The 15,673-nt window shown below is 44.1% G+C and overlaps 1 protein-coding gene and 1 long non-coding RNA gene across 2 annotated transcripts in view; one reads left to right on the top strand and one right to left on the bottom strand.

Moving 5' to 3' along the window:
• BCL6 (BCL6 transcription repressor) overlaps positions 1 to 4,490 on the bottom strand; it is a 22,635-nt gene extending 18,145 nt beyond the window's left edge. The window contains exon 1 of the mRNA XM_025876829.2: positions 4,392 to 4,490. The gene's annotated coding sequence lies outside the window, so the exon portion shown is untranslated. The remainder of the gene's footprint in view (positions 1 to 4,391) is intronic.
• A 222-nt stretch (positions 4,491 to 4,712) lies between these two features.
• Positions 4,713 to 11,827, top strand: LOC112828011 (uncharacterized). Its single transcript, XR_003209378.2, has 2 exons — positions 4,713 to 5,057; positions 11,045 to 11,827. It is a non-coding gene; the product is annotated as an uncharacterized lncRNA (long non-coding RNA).
• Positions 11,828 to 15,673: the final 3,846 nt, after the last annotated feature.

Genomic DNA, 15,673 nt, shown 5'->3' with positions numbered 1-15,673 from the left:
AACTCTGCTAGAACCTACCACTAGGTGGCAGACTCAGTCCGTTCGAAAATCATCGCGCAGCCACAGCCTTCCACAACAGACTGCCCCCCACTATTTTTTTTTTTTTTTTTTGGATCTGTTAGCGGGAGGAGGTTGCCTCTATAAGCAACGCTGCAAAACATTTAATTTACTGGATGTAATTCCGTTCTTCCCGATGCTCACTCCTCTAGTAACCACAACGCGGTCTCTGGAGCAGCGTTCATGTATTATACGTTCATTTTTCCAGCCCGAAAGGCTGAATGTATTAGAAGGGAAGGAAAGAGTGCGCTTGTCTTTAAAAAGCAGAATGGAACTCGAAGGTATTAGCAGAGCTTCTTGCCAAACACTGGTCGACTAGAAAAGAAAGTCGGGAATAAACTCGAGAGAGGGGCCCTGGAGGCCAAGGGCAGGGTTCCACCCAGGCTTACAGCGCTCGGTAAAGGCGGAGGGTGGGGAAAGGGGGGCTGAGTTTTGTCTTTGGCGGGGCTGCTGGTCACAGACTGGGAGGCGGGGAGAACTGCGAAGAGCCATTCCTGGCTTCCAGTGGGGCGAAGAGAAAGGGGCCGGCTTCGCCACAACACAGCACCCTCGCTCGGATCACTGCGGCGGCATTCCCACTTGTTGCGCAGTGCAGGAAGCCGGCACGCGCCACACTACTTCGACTCCCAGAAGGCTCCAAACCCAGCTACGGACCAGCCTACCATTGCCCCACGCCACAAACCTCCGTCCCCAACCCAGCCCCCAGTAGACACCACCATCACCGCCAGCAAAACTACAGGACTTCCCATCACTGGTTTGTTTTTACACCGAGACATTCCTCCTTATCTCAGTGTCAGACTGGCAACAGAATTCAGGTGCTCTGAGAAGTCAAGTCCAAGGCGGAAGGAGGCTACCTCCGTCTGGAGAACTCACCTACTTCAAGCCAACTAGGCAACCCTCCCCGCCCGGGCGCGCGCGCGCGCGCGCGCACACACACACACACACACACACACACACACACACACACACTCGAACTTCTTTGCCTCTTATGACACTCTCCTAGCTGGAAAGCAACGCTTTTCCACCCCATTTGAGAAATCAACTACAAAGTCCTTTTTTTAAAGTTAGTTTTATCTCCCCATTCTAAAGAAAAAAAATCCTCATAAGGTCATTTCACAATGTTTTTCAAATATTTGACTTTTGCAAATAGAGTTTCACCCACCAAGGGGTGGCGCTGCCGCACTACCTCCTCTGAATCTCTTCAAGTTTTTCACAATAAAGTGGGTTGTGAGGGTGGCTACCGGGCAGGGGAGAGAGGGAAGGAAGGATTTTGACATCTAGTCCTGGCTACCATTTACTCAACCAATAACTGGAACTCTTCAAGGCTCAGCAAACGACAGCTTAAGAGTTTAGAGTCCCATCCCTGTCCAGCAAACCCAGAATAAATTGGAGAGTCTTTTCAAGAAAGCATGGGGTAAAACCCTTCACAATTGAGCACAGAAGAAAAGGCCAATTGGAGAATTCCCTCTTCTGGCTTCCTTCTCCTTCAAGCTGCCCAGTTTACCAACAGCTTCTGGCCTTATTGTCCCTATCAACAGACCCTTAAAAATCAGCCAGTGCTTGGGCCTGCAGTATTGGAAAGTCTTCCAAATTGGATATTGGAAACTTCTATTTATAAGTAGGGGGAGGGGGAATATTTCCCATCTACAGGTTTCTATTTCAGCCTGAGGACCCAAACGGAGTCATTTTAGCAAGGGAATGCCCATCTCCTGGCACCCTCTTTCCACTTCCTCCTCCTCCCAGAGACAGTATTCTTTCTCCTTACCCCCCCAAAAAGGTATATATTTTAAAGCAAGAATGTGATTTCACCTCATTCCTTTGAGCTCATGTTTGCTACCTCCAGGAATAGCGTGTGGACTAGGGCCAGATGAACTTCAACTTGGGCTGCAGATTTACGAGGCTCTGTTCCAGTGCCAAAGGCTTTTGGTAGTAAATAGTGAGCAAAATAGATACCTGTCTCCTGACAGATCTTGCCGGCCCCCCTCTTATTTTTTTAAGTTATTTATTAAAACCACACACACCTTGCAAAGAAAAAGGGAAACTGGCAGTCTCTGTAGAGGAAGCTGGTGGCACTGCTCAGAGCCACAAACTGTATTTCTAAACAGCCCTTTCCCTGGTTCCCTCTGTCCTGCCCCAGTTTTTTGGTTTTTTGGTTTTGTTTTGTTTTTGACAGAAAAAAAAAAGCATCTATTGATACTTTACTTAAAAAAAAAGTAAAGAGTTACAAGATTTTCCTCCTGGAAACTATAAACTGAATGGGGAAAAAAATCCATAAAAGATTAAATCAGTCTCCTGTGGCTACTGGTGGTGGGGGAGATGACCAGCTCTCTGTGGTGGTCAGGAACCCAGTAACAGCTCTGGACTTTCAGTACCCTATTTGGGGTCTTTCTCCCGGTTCAGCTGCTGGACCCCCACCACCGCCTCTTAAGCATTGCAAAGGGGGGCACCCAATAAAAGGGTTCTTTTTCATTCTTTTTTTTTTTTTTAATCTATTGGGTTGTGTTTTTGTTTTCCATGGGGGACCTTTAAAACTCATTATTATAACACTAGATCCATTTTTCGCCAGAGTTCCAATAACACGGCATCATAAAGGCAACGCAATCCACAGTTCTCAAGACACTGACCACGGTCACTACCTCTCGCAGCGGGGTGGCCCCTAGCTCCCGCTGCCCAAGAGCGCAGCCCATTTCCGAGGCTCCAACTCCCCACCGGCTCCCGCCCCGGGCCGCCGCCGCCGCCGCCTTCCCCCATTCTTACTCCCTCGAGGAGAGCCACAGGTTGCAAATCCAACCAACCTCGCAATCCGTTTTTGCAAAATCACTCACAAAGATCTCCCTTTCGCGCCCGCGCCCCCTCCTCCCGCGCCGGGTCCCTCATCCAGGGCGACAGCGTGCCCTTCTCTCCTCCCGGGTCTTGCACGTAGGAACGCGGGCTGGGGCTGTTTGTTTTTCCCCTCGCCCCGTGCAAGGACCTCGGGAACCTGAAGCCTGACGTCGGCTACTCTCCAGTCTGCAGTTGTCTTTTTACAAAGCTCGCACCATGGGAAAAAATAAGACAAAATTTAGGAGAGGCGGGGGAACAGCCATTGGGAGCTAACACCGAGTCACGCAGCGCCCAAAACACAAACACCGCGACCGCCAGAAATCCCGCCACCTTCCCGCTTTGCTGGGCCGTCCTGTGAAGGTTCCCGGAGTCCCCGCATGCTAAACGGCACCGCAGGTGCAAACGCGCACCCTTTTGCCACCCCCCCCCCCCAAATCCCTGTCCCGCCACCAGCCTCTCGCCTCAGGATGGGGAGAGGGAGCGCGCGGGGGTTCCCGACTCCCTCGACTGCAACCAAGGAAGAATAATTTTCAAAGTATTCAACATCCCCGCCCCCAGGCAAGCTAAACCTCCCCCAAAACACAGGGTAAGGGGACACCAAAACACTCGGATCTCGTTAGGAAGATCGCGGCTCTAAAAGGAAATAGTAGAAACGATACTTCAACTGGGCTTATCGGGGAGGGGGGGGAGAAAAACAAAACCCGAGGAGTTCGCTTGCATTTTTCCTCCCAAATCTCGGCTCCGAGGCAGGGAATCTAGAGGAGCGAGGCCGGTGGAAGGGAGCCAGCGGGGCGAGCGAGCGGGCAGCCTCCCTCCTCGCCTCCCGGAGTCACCAAGAAGGACGGGAGAGGAGAAGGAAGGAGAGGCGAGGGAGAGGAGGAGGGAGGGAGGGAAGGGGAGGCAGGAGCGAGGGAGCGAGGAAGGCAGTTTGCAAGCGAGAAAAGAGGGAAAAAACACAGTCGCCCGAATCCAGCGAGATCACAAGCCGTACGCAAGCAGCAGCAGAAAGAGCGAGAGCGCGAGCGCGCGTCCTCTCCGTCGTCTGGGGCCAGACAGCCCCCAGACTTGCCCGGAGCACCCCCCAAACACTGTCTCGTCCTCTGGGCTCCGGCCGCCCCCTAATTCCCCTCCTTCCTCTCCTCCACCTCCTTTTCCAAAATCAAAACAACACAAGGGAGGGTGGCAAAAGCCTCCCCAAACCGGCCGATGCACTCAAAGACAACAAGAATAAAATAATAAATATATAAAAATCTATATCCTAGAGTGGGAGAGACGTGGGACTAATCTTCGGCATTTATTTTAACACCTGACAGCTAGAATAAATAAATATATACATTTATATCAATAGATACACATAGGAAACTTGGAGCCAAAGCATTTGGCAAGAGCGGAAAAAAAAAGAATTAAAAGGTAAAATAATGATCATGAGCAGCGGCGGCGGCAGCGGCACCAGCGGCACCAGCGGCGGCGGCGGCAGCAGCAGCAGCGGCAGCAGCAACAGCAATAATCACCTGGTGTCCGGCCTTTCCTAGAAACTTCTTGCATCACCACTTCTAAGAACCCCAGTTCTAAGAATCAACAGAGCTCAATTCTCGGAATTTGAGCTGCGGACTTTACCACTGCTACGTGGCAGGGGAGGACTCGGTGTCAGCTCTCCGGGACTTTTGCCTCTTTGGGCCCATGGAAAGCCCTCAAAGCCACAGTGTTTTTCCAGTTCTCGGCAGATTTCGAGGTCCTCAGAGGCTAGGCGTCTCAGATTTGGAGGTTCCGGTTCGAGGCTCGAGGGGCCAGACGGCGTCCCTCCCTCCCGGGGCCCCGCACGATGGTACGGCCTGCTCCGCCAGCGTCACGTGGGCGCCCCCTCTGTGACGTCGGCGTCTTCGCTGTAGCAAAGCTCGGCCTCTGGAATTCTGAGAACTAATTTGCTATTCGGTGACATAAGAGGGGGAGTGCGCTTTGCTTTCCCGGGGTCTGGGGCTAATTCCTCCTCTCTTACCCATAAACTCAGCTCCTCGAGCTAAATACACAAAAGGGAGCGAGAGGTTCGACCCGTTGGAAAAAGTCTGTTATATATAGTAGCTTTAGAGGCGAGGTAGAGAAAAAAACAATAAACACCACAGCTCTTTTCAGCTAGAATATTAGGCACCAGGAGAAAAATATTTGCCAAGCAGTTTTCGGTGGGTTCATTTGCTTTATTTTATTTGGGACGTTTTTTGGTTCTGTTTTTTTTCCTCGTTGATGTGGTGGCTGGGATTTTTGGGTGGTTGTATTTTGATGATTTTCCGATTTTTTTTTTTTTTTTTTTTTTTTTGCTTTTGATTTTTGCCTTTTGTAAGTTTGTGGTGTTACGTAAATAGTAGGATCCCGCATCGGTTGGATTTTGTTGTGTGTGTGTGTGCCTTTTTTCCCTGTCTAATCCCTCAGGCGTTTTAAAGAGGATGTGTTATTTTAATATTGATACTATTGAAAGCAGCTTCAGTTTTTGATCGCATGTAACAATCCCAACCCCCACTTTTTTGGGGGGTTGCAATTTTCTCCTTCTCTTTGGACTTTTTACTGAGAGGAGACTCTCCTGCACTTGAGGGACAAGTTCAAAGGATTTGTTTTGGTTTGGTTTGTTTCTTTCCAGGACAGCGAGTGGTGGGTTTACTCTTTCTGTTATTGTTGACTGTTAGGAAATTTCTTGTTGAAGGAAACGTGTGTGTATTTGGGTATGTGTACGCATGTGTTCTACAAAATTATGTGAGCCAAATACATGTTTGTGTTTTGCTTTTTTTTAAGGTCTTGATCCCCCGCGCCCCCCCTCCACCCCCAGCTCGTTTCAAGGTCGTGGTAAAAAAAATCTCTCTGTCTGTGTTTAAGAGATCAGCCGGAGGGAATTCTAAAGGCCTGCCGTGCCAGTATCACAGATACTGCGTGTATTTAGAACAGCCTGTGCTACAACTACGGCGCTCCGCACGCAGCACAGGCTCCCTAGCTTCGGAGCTCACTTGGGAGGAGGAGGAGAAGGGGGGAAATTCTTTCTTTTCTATCTTTCTTTCTTTCTTTCTTTCTTTTTCTTTTTCTTTTTCTTTTTCTTTTTCTTTTTCTTTTTCTTTCTTTCTTTCTTTCTTTCTTTCTTTCTTTCTTTCTTTCTTTCTTTCTCTTTCTCTCTTTCTTTCTTTTCTTCTTTCCTTTCTTTTTAAAAGCAAATGCAGTGCAGAATCATTTCACTGTGGGCCTCGGTTTGTTTATTCAGAACTGCCAGTTTCCCTATTTAAATGTTGGTTGGGGTTTTTTCCCCTCCTACTCATCCCCGAATGAGGGAGACTCTTGTTTCTTTTATGTCTCTCTCTTAAAAGAAGGGTGTGAGGGGAAAATAATATTTCAGATTCCTCAAGAATTAACCCAAAATGTTTGGGCCAGAAGCAGCTTTCAAAAGGTCAGGCTGTTCTGAGCCTTGGCTATGAGAGTCCTTCAGGCGACTCATTAAATTACAGATGAGTTCTTAAAGGTTCCACAAAATTTCTGCACATGTTAATTTCCAAAAAGATATGTCCCAAAATCTACCTCTCCCAACCTCACATCTGGGTTTATAATGGAGAAGTGAGCAGAGCTACGAAAGATTACGGGCTATTTCCTGGGGTATTTGGGACCTCTTTCCCAGGAAAAGTCCGTAAGAAGTTCAGATCTGTTGCTGAACATGTTATTGTCAATGCACCCCCCCCCACCACCACCACCTTTAAAAGGCTGTGTTGGGAATTTTAGAACCAGAAGAGGTCCAAAGGGGTTGATTATTTTCCACAAGGTCTGGAGCTTAGGAAATATGCATAAGTGTCTGTTCCTATGAAATCTGAATATTTTAATACTTATTGACAGATGGATTACTGCAGCCTCTGCAGAAAAGCCTGTCTTGTAAAGGATTTTTTGAAAAATATACATAGGCCTAATCCTGTCACTGTTGTTGAAATGAACATTTTACCCCCAAAGACACATGATATTGTCAAGTGCAGATTCATTCTGCCAGGAGGACTATCTGCTTTTTTATTGTCTCCCTCCCCTTCCTTTTCAGAGTTTTAAATGAATTCCACTGGATTCAAAATGATACCCTGATTTTGCTGAAGTGATTTTCTCCGTGCATTTATATGTGTGATATTTTTTCTATCTTTGAGAGCAGTAGGAACTTCAAGGTTTCTCAGGTGTGTCTATATATGGTTTGGAATGTGAAATGTATGGCTCTGCCCTATTATTGATCCTACGATGGAGATTACTTTTATGATTTTTGGTCACTTTTCTAATCAAAGTTGCCATCCTGCCTGCTTCATTGGTCCCCTGCCGTTTCCCCCCCAACCCCAACCTTAAACACAGTTTGTCCCTCTGCGTTCTCTTTGCCACTCCAATCTTAGCCCCATGGGGGCGCTGCAGAGCAGAGGGAAATCTGCTCCCACTGGCAGTAGAACTAGCCAGAATGGGGGCTGGGAAGGAATTCACCCTTCTTGTACCTCAGACCTTTTTAATTCTTTGCAGGGAGCCCTTGGAGGGAAGACCCACCAGGCCTAGTTTATAGATAATTAAACCCACCACCAGGGACCTCAAACCTTCCAGCACATTACTTCTGGGACCAAGTGCCAGAGTCCCATATTTCTATGACCGTTGTTTTTTGTTTTTGTTTTTTTGCCAAATCAGTGTTTACATTGAAAGAAATTGATCAGACGGATGCTGTTAAAAGAAAAATAATATTGAAAATATTCTAAAGATCGAGACTTTAGGTAGATCCCTTACTCTCCACCGAATGAACAGTGAAGAAAATTGTGCACCCACCTCTCAATCTCTTTCCAAATCCTAGGAGGGTAACTGTCAAATTTTATACCAGTTGAATTTCTTCCAGACTGTCCTTCTTTCTCTCATTCTTGATCTCTCCCCATCAGTAGCCAGTTGGCATCACCGTGTGGGCTCCCTCACTCCAGCAGAGTGCTATGTTATAGGATTAAAGAAAGGATTGACTTGAATATATTCAAATTCTTTTAAATCATCCTTAAGAAGCTCTAAAGAGAGATTCCGTGTCTGGGGTCTTATGAGTGATTCCTGCAGACTTGGAGGGACTATGTATCAACCAGTGCTATGATTTAATGGTCACTGGCTATTAATACTCAGAATAGAGGACCAGGCAAGCCCCTATGCCCGGTGGACTGGGCATAGTAATAGGTTCCTGAGTGCAGCTGCCGGGTCAATATAAGCTTTGTTACAAATAAAATAGCCTGGTCCTAATATTACATCTATTCAAGGAAAGGAACAGATTTTGCATCCAGTTCCCCACAATTCAGTCATGGTTGAAAAGGAAGCTGTCCTTGGAATAAATAAATACTGCCTTGTCCTCTTTTTAAGGGGGCTCCAAACAGGAAGTCGGTTTCACCTGTCAGGAGCTTCTGGTACTTTGGTAGATCTTTAAGCTATCACATCTCAGGATTATAGCTTTTAGAACTGGAAAGAACCTTGCAGATCAATCACACAACTCCCCCAGGCTTCTCTCTTTCGAGAGGACAGGCCTGCCCTCACCAGAGGCGTGGGTGACCCCAGGACACAACTGAAAATGGGTCTTCGTTTGACAGTCCTGCGTCATTTCAGAGAATGAGGGTGATCTGACTGCCTGGCTTTGGAGGAGGGTGTCCTGTTTTCTGGCAGAATTGGGGAAAGAAAGGCTGCTTTGGGTTCCTCGGTAACTGTAAATTGGTCCTCAGAACGAACTCCAGGTCATGATGCTACTACTGAGTTTTGATGGACATTTGGGTTTGGTTATGTTTGTCCCCTGTGCTGCAGTACTCGACACTCCTTCTGATGGGTGTGGGAGATGTCGTCCACCTGATGCAGAAAATTTTACCTCTTCCTTTTCCTTCAAATCCTTCATTTAGAGTTATTGTAGACAAGCTCCCTATACTATCCTTGGAGAAAGAAGGGAGATTTCTTGGTATATTTTAGAGAAATTGAGCAGAAAGTTTTGAGACAGTAAAAGGAAAAACAGAAGACGATTTCTAGCTACTACCTTCTGAAAAAGAAGTGTCAACGTTTAATTTTGATCCATATGCTGCCTGCTTTCAGCCTGTTTTATTCTGAGACTTTTTTTTTTCTTTAGAAACCTTTTCTAGCCCAGCTCAGACTTTCCCCCCAAAACACTGATTTTCCATACTTTTCTCACTTTTTAAAAATGGAAATAAATATCGGGAGCTTAAAATAGAGAAGTGATGGGGGGGCGCCTAATCATTTGTTTATTGCATTGGATCACTGTTTTGAATAACAGGGTTTTCACTTCCTATGAAACTCTAGCATGAAGGAAAGCAGCAGCTGGACCAGGAAGGGATGAAGAGAGGAAAGCACTGGAGTGTTTGTAAACTCTGGGTAGCTGGCCCACCCTCCCGGCGGCTGCCTGCCGGTACTTAGCTGTCTTTACTACCTAAGGCTAGAAGTGGAAAAACTTGATTTGCGTGTTGTGCCTGCATTTTTTTTCCCCTTCTCCACACCGCCCTCTGTACACCTGACCGTGCAGAAGCCTATCTGAAGCCGGCTGGCTGGCAGGCAGAGTTGGAGAGCGGAAGAATGTGCGGAGGGAGGGAGCACTTCGGTACTTTTCCATTCACATCTCCACAGTGGCTTTTCTTGTTTATTTCACCCCCTCCACCCGCAGAAAGCTTTCAGCTGCCTGAAATTCGAGTCATTACACTGCTCCCTGAGGTCAGACTACAGATGCTTGGTGCATGTTTCCTACATGTCGGTGTCTATGTAACATATGTACATACAGAGACACACACACATATGCACGCACACACAGGCACGCACACAAACATGTAAGTCGCAGGGGCATGGTGTGAGGTAGGAAGGAAAAAAAAAAAACCAAACCTGGATTTGTTGCCAAAAAAACCTTGGCTTCTAATTACAGCTCTGCCTGGAACTCCCTTATGGAACCTGGAGCAAAACCACTTGTCAGGACTCAGTTTCCTCAGCCGTGTGAAGAAATAACCCCGATGATTTGCATGATGTCTATCTGTTCTAAATTCTATACCTCTATATCCAAATACATCTTTACATAACTTTGAGGTGGGGGCAGGGGACGGAAAGGAGCTGTACCTGGCATGGGGGAAGGGGTTAAAATTTAAACTTCTAAGTAAAGAAGGCAGTCCCAGAATCCTCACCTCTATCAATTTTTAACCAATTGTAGACCAAAGTCTGGGGTTATGCTGAGTGGGTACAAAAACCAATTGAAGATTTTTAATGTTGAGTTGGAGGAGACAGGTTCTAAGACCTTGTACCTTTGATCTCCAGCATTCATAATCAGCTGTGACAGTTCCCAAGTGTCTCTTCAGCATTATCGTTCCTTTTTTTTTTTGCCTTCTGTTTGTGTTTGGAAACTGTCCCAGTCAATGATAGGAAGGAGATGACACTTGTAAACTGGGCAGTCTTTAAGCCACTGGGCCCCCATGTGGATGTGAAAAATATGTCACAACATTCACACACACACACACACACACACACAAAGGAAGGAAAGAAAAAAAAAAACCTAGAGAGAGATTCCTAGTAAGAAACTTAGAGGTAGATCAGCCATCGCTACCTTAAAGGTAATTATTTGAAGTTAGAGAAAATAACAGATGAGGAGTTTGCCCTTACCAAAAAAAAAAAAAAAAAAAAAAAAACAGCTTGATCTTCCAGAACAAACTTGAAGGCAATAAAAGAGATACTTCAAATCAGTATTTCCTATACTTTTTTTGATCTCCATTCTTTAAAACAAAAGGTCTAAACTTTCTCAGGCCTGATTGTCTAGATGAAATGAGGTCTTTAACAGACCTCTCGGCATCCTCAGGAAGTAATAAAACAGCCCCAATTTATTAGCGGTGACCTCCCTACCACCACCATTTCTCCTTTGGCTTAGACCCTCTGGTATATTGCTGTCCACGTACAAGGAGACATGGAGTCAGTTACACTCTCTCAGTGTAGAATTACTGAGTTATAATATGCTAGAACTGGGAGAGTCCTTAGCAACAATCCAATCCAATGCTATCAATGGTATAGAATTGGAAACTGAGGCCCAGACAGAAGGCATTTTCCACATCCATTGAACTGCAGACAGAGCCAGATCTAGAATTCTGATGCCCTGATTCTAAATCCATTGTTGTTTTTTGTTTTTGGTTTTCCATAGTTTATCATGGAAAGAGGACATAGAGTGAGCATCCCTGCAAAAGAGCCATTTGCTGTGGCCTTACATTCAGAGAAGTCCTCAGAGTTGGACTTTTGACATGCTCTCCACTGAGGTTCTGCTGCAGTCTTAGTGGCGCACTGACAGGATCGAAAGAAGACCTTCACACACAAGTTTTGTGTGCGGGTCCCGCCGCAAGACCCAGTGTAGGAGCCCTCCCAGTCCCCCATGGTGCTGTGATTTCATACTGTTACTAAATCTAGAATTGTCATGAATCGTGTGATTGTATTGTAATTGTGTGTATGTTGGTGTTTAAAATGTAAATTTTTAAATATATATGGCCTAGAGGCAACAATGCCACAGTAGCAATGAGCACACCTCATGCCCAGATTGTACCATAAAATAAGGATTTGCTAAAAACAAACAAACAAACAAACACACAAAAAAAATCCCTGCATTGCTGGGGGATATTTCAGAGACACTGGAGCCATCTGAAGAGCTCCCAATGGCCAAAGCTGCAAAATTTGAGTGACAAGATAGAATAATATTAGATTATAACCCAAAGTATAAAATAAATGTCCACAAGTTTACACAGATATAAATAAATTATGGGAAAAATTAATAAATGGAAGAGACAAATTTCCCATGCAGAAGGATTCCAAATAATTTATGTAGATATTCTCCCCTGAAGGAGGGGGAGTAAAATTCCCCTCTCCTTAAGTGTGAACTGGGCATAGTGACTTGCTTCCCAAGACTGTGGTATGGTAAGGGGAATGGGGGAGGTAATTTTATATGGAGAAACCAGATTAACAGTACATCAGCCAGGACATCAAGGTCAACACAACAAAGATAAACCACAAACAACAAACAAACAATGATAAACCATGTTGATTGTATGTACCTTTGATATAAGGTGGTGAAATGGGTCTTTACTCTGTGGTCTTCCTCCCATACCTCAGTCTCTTTATGAGAAAAACATCAGACACATACTAGTAGAGGAGCATCCTACAAAATGTTTGACCAGTACTCCTTAAAACTGTCAACGTCATCAAAAACAAGGAAAGTCTGACAGGTCGCCACAATCAAAAGTAGCCTAAGGAGACATGATAACTTCATGTAAAGTAGTACTTAATGGAAAGAGACAGAAGGTAAATCTAAACAAACTTGAATACATGATGGACTTTAGTTAATAATATTGTGTGAATATTGTTTCATCAATTGTTACAAATGTACCATACTAAGGTGAAATGTTAATAATGGGGGAAACTGGGTACAGGATTGTTCTGTGTACTATCTTCTCATTTTTTGTGTTAAAAAACCAGAAACACACACACACACACACACACACATTTATATAATCTCTCTCTCTCTTTCTCTCTTTTTCCCCGCCATACTAGAAGCCTCCAAAAAGTGACCCAGGCTTCTTTTGAAATCTGAGAGGTCCTGCCCCCAAAATAGAGTCTGGAAAATGAGGGAACCTGCCTTTATTCTTTTAATTTACTAAACTGAAAGCAATTTAGCTAATTTCTGTATGTCATCATCTGGATAGAGAACTGTCTGGAGGCACCAAAGGCCAAATGTCATTATAGTAGTAGATGACTCAAGCCACCTCATCGGTCCGCTTATTCAACATTTTTCTGTGGAGATTCTCTATGGAAACAGGGCCTTGAAAAATCTTCACCATCCATCCAAATGAGACACACAGAACTTGAGGATTCATAACTGAGGTTGGGGGAGCCCCAAGGGCTTCCCAGAATGTCTGCTATTTCATTGTACAACTCTGATAGAACTGTGGATCTCATCAGTGTTGTAACTCTGGGTGTCTAGGGAAAACAGCTGACTGGACCCTGTGACTCTGTGACTTTGTCTTCATCATCTGGATTTGACACTATAATCTAAACTGTCCTCAGCCTTCAACCTATTAGCTCTGCAGTTGAGAAAGGTCCAGAGAGGCAAATGGTTTGCAAAGACCACCCCCAAAGTTAGTGGTAGAGTCGATTCCTGTCAATCAGTCCACCCTGAATCACTTATTTTGCTGCTGTATCCCTTTGGTAAGCTGAACGCTGCTATTACATTGATGTACATTATTTCAGGAATACCTCATTCATTTCTAACCAGTTGTCAGTTACCAACAGTGTCTAGTTCCCATGCTGTACTTGAGTTTTAAGTGTGTCTTCCTTTTTTTCTCTTTTCCCCCATCTGTCAACCTCTCTGCCAAGTGGTTATAAAATCTTTGGACCAATACTTATGTTCACTATGGAGGTTGACATTTAAATAATTCTTGATGAAATGCAGTGAGATAATCCTGTCATACTACATTTTGGTTAGCATGACTCTTTTGGTGATCCATTTGGTCACATGTCTCCAGAATCACAAACAGTCCAGCCCTTTAGGTCAGTAATTCTTCTTCTAGGAACCCATCTTTGAGGTGCATACAACATACGGGAAAATATTCAAACAGATAGGGGAAAAGTCTTTGAATGAATATAGGTATCTAAGTGTTATATCTAACAACAAAAAATTTGCACAACCTCTATGTCCCATTGTGACTGACTTGAGGGAAAAGATGTTGGATGGAGAATGATGAAGTATAATCTGACTAAGTTTTAAAGATTGGAATTGGAAAATACTTATGGTAACAGAAAAAGTGAAAAGAAGTAGGATATATATATATATACATATTTGTATATATGTATATGGAATATTCATAACTATGTTTAAAAATACTCTTCATAGAAAATAAATGATATAAACAAGAATACACAATAAACAAAAAAATATTTTGGCTGTCTTAGAGTAGTAGGATTATGAATGATTTTCTCTCTTATTTTTTTCCTTATCTTCCAAATTATGTAATGTTTTTGTATTAGTTTGATATATATCTATCCATCTTCTATCTATCTATCTATCTATCTATCTATCTATCTATCTATCTATCTATCCATCTATCTATCTATCTGTCTATCTATCTATCTATCTATCCATCTGTCTATCTATCCATCTATCTATCCATCTATCTGTCTATCTATCCATCTATCTATCTATCCATCTATCCGTCTATCTATCCATCTATCTATCTGTCTATCTATCCATCTATCTATCTATCTATCTATCTATCTATCTATCTATCTATCTATCCATCTATCTATCTATCCATCTATATCTCTATCTATCCATCTATCTATCTATCCGTCTATCTATCTATCCATCTATCTGTCTATCCATCTGTCTATCTATCTATCTGTCTATCTATCTATCTATCCATCTATCTATCTGTCTATCTATCCATCTATCTATCCATCTATCTATCTGTCTATCCATCTATCTCTCTATCCATCTATCTATCTATCTATCTATCTATCTATCTATCTATCTATCTATCCATCTATCTATCTATCTATCCGTCTATCTATCTGTCTATCTATCCATCTGTCTATCTATCTATCTATCTATCTATCTATCTATCTATCTATCTATCTATCATCTATCATCTCACAAGCACATACCTACGGCACTAAAAAGCCCTAAGTGAAGTCTTTAAACGCAACAAGTTGCCTAATTCACAGGTCTGAATGTTTGGCCTAAAGTTAATGCTGCCCACATCTTTAGGACCTATAGCAAAAGTAGAGCAGCCCACTCACTCTAGAAGACCTTTCACTCTGGGAGGCACTTGTCTCAACAACAACAAACAGTACCCTTGCGGAGCACATTGACCCAAATGAGATTAGGTAGATCTGTAAATCTTTGATCTATCTCCGCCCCCTGGGTCTTAGTGTGCTTCTCTTGTTTGTTGGTGTTTCACAGCATTTGCAAATGTCAGAGGGTTTCCTTGTTACTTTGCTGTCTCTCTGAGGCCACCCCAGAGCTTTCCTGGTAGATAAGACTGCCTTTTCGAGTTCTCTGGGGGCTACAGGACATGTATTTTTGATTCTTATAACATGTTTGGCTAGTGAATGCTAAGGCAAAAAATTTTTTAAAATAAACTATCCAAAGTTTTTTTTTTTTTTTTCTTCAGAGAATCACAGCCTATTAGGAACTTTGGGGAGTATACTATTATTTGAATCACTGGTTTTTGGAAAAGGGCATGGCGGTAGACATCAGAATCTAGGGGGTGAGGGTGAGGACCATGCTTCTGATAAGCCCCTCTTCCCTGAAACCACCAATGTCATTCCTCACACTCAGCTCACCCTATTCACTCACTCATTCACTCATTCAAACAACACACACGTTCACTGACAGTCTTTCGTGAAGGAGACACTGTGCTAGATGCTAGGGAAACAAATATGAATACAATATGGGATCCTGACCCATACAATCTCCTGAGGAAACAGAGACTCAGAAAGGTGCTAAAACTTGCTCTAAGTCATGCAAAAGACAGTCCCTGACCCAGGACTGGGCCCCAAGTGTCCTGATTCTGAGCCAAACAAAACTCTGTGGCTTCTTCTCAGATGCTGTGTCCTACTTCCCACTGTGCCATCAGTGTGAGGCATTGACACCCCCTGCCCTTGGGCAGGTTCGGTCTCTGCATTTTTCACCCCATATTGGTTAGAACAAGATACAACCCAGCCATCTCAAATGTACCATCCAGCAATACCCAATACCCAATGTGGGAAGATCCCCATGAGCCTAGAC

This window comes from Callorhinus ursinus, unplaced genomic scaffold (assembly GCF_003265705.2).
Source record: "Callorhinus ursinus isolate GAN/ISIS: 27379988/994484 unplaced genomic scaffold, GSC_fseal_2.0 scaffold1, whole genome shotgun sequence".
NCBI classification, from domain to species: domain Eukaryota; kingdom Metazoa; phylum Chordata; class Mammalia; order Carnivora; family Otariidae; genus Callorhinus; species Callorhinus ursinus.
Note: the sequence above shows the minus strand (reverse complement) of the source record. Positions and strands in the feature narration are given on the sequence as shown.